The sequence below is a fragment of the Ixodes scapularis genome, unplaced genomic scaffold (genome assembly GCF_016920785.2).
Source record: "Ixodes scapularis isolate PalLabHiFi unplaced genomic scaffold, ASM1692078v2 PGA_scaffold0__279_contigs__length_252992795, whole genome shotgun sequence".
NCBI classification, from domain to species: domain Eukaryota; kingdom Metazoa; phylum Arthropoda; class Arachnida; order Ixodida; family Ixodidae; genus Ixodes; species Ixodes scapularis.
The window spans coordinates 242,933,960-242,939,016 of NW_024609835.1; the positions used below are offsets into that span (position 1 = coordinate 242,933,960).

General features: G+C 48.4%; 1 pseudogene; it reads left to right on the forward strand.

Annotated features, from left to right (window-relative positions):
- The first annotated feature begins 3,332 nt into the window (after positions 1 to 3,332).
- LOC115323139 lies at positions 3,333 to 4,189 on the forward strand (annotated as a pseudogene).
- Positions 4,190 to 5,057: the final 868 nt, after the last annotated feature.

A 5,057-nucleotide genomic window follows, 5' to 3' on the forward strand; every position in this document is an offset into this window, starting at 1 on the left:
TTCCTAAGGAAAGGTGCCACAGCCTCATACACAAATATGTAACTTTTTACATAATTCTCCTATAGAAGTCAAAGTTTGCACAGTGCCCCTGCATCTGCTCATAGATGCACTCTCCAAATTTCATTAAAATCGGACGAGGAGTTCAAAAGTTAATAATTACGCCAGTGTCTCCCCTTAAGGCGAGTCGCTCGTGGGTGCAAAAGCTTATGCATCGCGCTGGATTCTCGCTTCGCCGGAGGACCTCCATCTGCCAAAAACTCCCAGCACAATATGAGGAGAAGCTCCTAGCATTCCAGCGCCACGTCATTGCCCAGCGCAAGAAACGAAACTACCTCATCGGTCAAATCGGGAACGCCGACGAGACTCCAATTTTTTTGGACACGCCATCCAACTACGTCGTGGATGTTCGCGGCTCTAAAGAAGTGCGTCTTCATTCAACGGGAAACGAAAAAACTCGGGTGACGGCGATGCTGGCATGTATGGCCGACGGTCATAAGCTGCCACCTTTCCTCATTTTTAAAAGGAAAACGCTTCCGAAAAACGAAACTTTTCCTGCCTGGATGCACATCAGGTGTAATGAAAAAGGATGGATAAATAGTGCAATGATGCGCGAGTGGATCCGGGTCATGTGGGACAACCGACCAGGTGCGGCCTTCAAGATCCCCTCGATGCTCGTACTCAATGCTTTCAGGGGGCACCTGACGGACGAGGTCAAGAACACCATCAGGGAGGCAAAGAGTGACCTTGTTGTCATACCTGGAGGAATGACGTCGCAGCTCCAGCCCCTGGATGTGTGTATTAACAAGCCCTTCAAAGACCGGGTGCGAAGAGAATACGAGGAGTGGCTCGCGGACAATAACAAGGAGCTGACGCCAGCGGGTCGCGTTAAGCGGGCCTCCATCTCGCAAGTCGCGAAGTGGATATCAAATGCATGAGAGGCCATGCCGCGCTCGATTGTGTCGCGTGCGTTTCTTAAGTGTTGTTTGTCAAATAGCATGGACGGTACGGATGATGACGCAATGTTCGAAGACAGCGACCGGGAGCTGAGCAGCGATGATGAGTAAAATAAAAGTTAAAGGATGCAGCACATATCCGTAAAAGCAACCGAAAATTGGACGGAAGTCAGAGCGTTCAAAAAGTGAGTATTTAAATATAAATATATATATATATAACTACGCGTATCTATTGTACAAAAAAAAAAAAAAAAAGCAAACATGTTTAAAAATACATTTACGAGGCAAGTTTTTGCGCGCGTCGAAAATAGCGTGAAACCATTTTCACGTGCTCAATATCCGCCGATATTCGGCTCGGTTTTTAGCATATGTGTTCCCGTTCATACGAGTTTTCTACCGATGTTTGTCCCCTTTTCATTTCTGTTATGGTATCTCCTCGAGCGCGGCAGACTTGCGCGGCGGCGGGCCTCGGCTCGCGTTATAATAGTAATAATAATTTTTTTTTTTTTGACGACCTCAAAATTTTTCTTTGCGTTATATTCGTGGTCGCGTTATATTCATGCAAATACGGTATGTTCCTTTGTTGCACTTCGGTGTTTGGCATATTGTCCGCAGTTGCTGTCGCATTTTTGCATTTGTTTGGTGACGCTTCGTCTTATTTCGTGTGGGTCTGTGCAATGTACCTCTGGCCATCATTCAACTAAGGGTAATGGGAAGAAAGTGCATCGCTCCCCGTTGTAAAACGGGGTGCAAATCGGGCTCCCAAAAATTTTCATTGTTCAGTGTGCCGAATGATGAAGAGCGACTTAGTGTGGAGGAACACTATGCAACAAAAAGATCAAGTCCTCCAGTCTTCGGACTACCTGTGCGAATGACACTTCAAACCACATTTTGTAAGACATGGGGAGCGGTGTACAACGCTAATGTTTTGGTCAGCATGCCTCGGAAAGCGTCACTGTTGAAAGACGCTGTGACAATTAAGTTTGCAGACTGCTTGAGTTACCTCTACAAAAAAACGAAGCGACGAGAAAGGCCTGCTGAGAGACACAAAAGGAGCGCACCGGTGAAGAAGCCATGTACGGAAAACAGAAGTCTGGACCGACTGTGTCTGGTGTACAGCGACTAATCTAGTGATGGAGATCGGAGGTGAAAACGATGGTGCTGCAACTACGTCTGACTTGTCCTCGCATGTCTCTGCCTTAGCACCCGTGTGAGCACTCTCAACTTCCAACAAACTGTTAAAAAGCCCGGAGTGTGCTGTGCTTCCGTCCACAGCATGGGGATTTCACAGATCGCAAGTCGATACCTGTGTAATGTTGTGTTTAATGAGTTGCGTCGTATTCGGGATTCTCAATGCACAGCGGACACTACCCACATGAGTCACATAATGAAAGTGAAGCTCGTTGATATTGGTCAGGACATTGTAATGGCACGATGTGCATGTCTGGCAACTGTGCACCAGACGCACCTATAAAATGATAAGTATAAACTGGCGCCGACGAGTTGTCAAGTAGCCGCAGCATTGTTATCATCTGCCTGGCTCTTCACTAACAGCCCATGCACCGGGCCGTTACAATGTCTTCCAGGCCGTTACTTGTGACATGGCCCAAAAGCCATGTCAAAAGTATCTGACGGTCTTCCAGGAGTCCGGGTCTACGTAGACGACGTGCTGGTGTGGGGTTTGAACAGCGAAGAGCGCAAGAAACGTTTGCAAGCAGCTTTAAGATGTCCAAGCGTGAGGAAATTGAGGCTGAACTAAGAAATGCGCGAATGTTTTAAAAACTAGACGCAAATTCTAGTTTCTATTAGATTCCACTGGACAGCAACAGCTCTCGCACATGCACATTCAGCACCCCCTTCGGACGCTAGGGCTTTCTCCGCATGCCATTCGGTTTAGCGTCAGCACCTGATGTCTACCAAAAAGCCATGTCACAAGTTTTTTACAGTCTTCCAGGCGTCTGAGTCTATGTAGATAATGTGCTGGTGAGGGGTTTGAATAGCAAAGAGCACGAGGAACGCTTGCTAGCAGCCTTGAGTGGGATGGAATCATCCTAAATCCAGAAAAATGTGAAATCGGTGTCAGCGAAATTTTTTCCAGGTGACAGAACCAGCGAAAAGAGAATTCGGCCTTCACCCGACCTAATCGACAGCGTCTTGCAGATACCAAAGCCGACATCCAAGCAAGAGCTGCAGCGCATTCTGAGCCTGGTCACATACTTCGGAAAGTACCTGCCACAATTTTCTGAGAAGACGTCCCTGCTTCGCGAGTCGCTGAAGCTTACTGAGACTTCATTTGGGGACCTAAGCACACCAAGGATATCGACGGTATCAAGGCAGCATGCGAGCGTGAGAGATCATGCGGGACCATAACTTCAAAAAATGTTCCCGAAATGTGACGATGCGAAGCGCTACGGATGCGGACGTACCAAAGCAACTGCGATCGTCGGGGAAATGGCTGCGGATGCCGAAAACTCGATGCTGGGGTCTCTGAAACACAGTGCTTTCGCAATCGCTATGGATGGAAGCGACGACAGCGGTTCGCAAAAGTATCCCATTGTGGTAACTTACTACGCCGAGGAATCGCGGAATGTCGCAAGCCGACTGCTTTGTTTGCTAGAGGCCACCGGGCATTGGAAACCTCGTTCTGGATGCGCTCAAGTCACGCGATGTACCCATGGAGAACTGCAGTGCATTTCGTGCCGACAACGCCAACGTGACGATTATTGAAAAGAACGGTGTGGCAGCTGTGCTAAAAGAAACCCAGGAGAGTTTGATAGTCGTTGGCTGCCCGTGTCACCTCATCAAAAAGGAGCCGCCTGCTTACCTGCGAAATTCAACGAGGTGTCCGAGGACATCTTCTACTTCCTTGAGAAGAGCGCCAAGCGAAAAGACAGGCTTATTGAATTTGAAGAGATGCACAACACAGAGGTGTGGAAGATTTTGAAGCACATGCCTACGCAGTGGCTATCGTTGGGAAAGTGCCTGACCAGACTGATGGAGCAGTGGCAGCCCTTGGTGAGCTTCTTTCTAAACGAGACAACGCAAAAAAACCAGCAGTGTCCATCCTTTCTAGGGTCATTCTAGATCTCCAAGAGAGCGACAGTCGAGCAAGATAGATAAAAGCGGAAGGAGCCGAGAGGCAAGATGGATGCAACCCTGGCAAAGAGAGTGAAACGTTCATCCAAGAGTACTGAGGCCAGATTCTCAAAGCGAACTTACGACGAAAAAAGTGTGTATGACAAATCTGAGAGAAAATCCGTATTCTCAAAACAAAATTGTCGTAACTTTTGAGCAGGTTACAACAGAATCCTATGACAGCTCCGAAGCTGTCTTACACTTCTTTTATGCAAGATGGCTGCTTACCTTCTTTGGATGCTCAGTCGCGACAACGAAAGAAGTTTGAGGCGCGAGCGGGTGTTTCGCAGTCGCATTACAGTGAACAACGTGCCAGAGCACATTTTAGAACGGTACTACTGGTTGCCGAAAGAGGCGATACTCCGGCTGTGCGACGCGGTAGCCTTGTACGGTCGACGGAATAAAATTGTGCACTGACGGTCAACGTGCGAGTGCTGGTGGCGTTGTGCTTCTACGCCAGTGGAAGCTTTCAATCTGTTATGGGCCACCTAAGCCAGGTGAGCACATCACATATTGTGAACGGTGTGAGCCAGGCCCTCATCCTGATAGCTGGCGAGGCAATCTGCTTCCCCACCACGCAACGAGCAGCGGCCCTTACGTCGATCGGTGAGTACCACAACCTGAGAATACTCAAGGATGTCGACCCGCCGGCGTAAATGTAGTCGAGCAGTTTTATCGCCTTTCTACAAACGCGCTAAATCACAGCGTTAAGGCAGTGTGTTGACTTATCATAACTTGATATCCATACCGGCGCGATTGAGCAAGACCGCCGCCGCTCATGCGGTGAGCATGCACAAACAGAAAACATGCTAAAATGGCTCACGATCATCGATCTTGACAGTCAAAGCGAGCTTGCAATAGAGCTCGCTGCCTATCGCTGTCAGCCGCATACATCGCCAAAATACCACCATCTCGGGCAATTCACGCCCTTCAGAATAAAATGGAGGTCAGTGTTCCGAAGTGAATGAT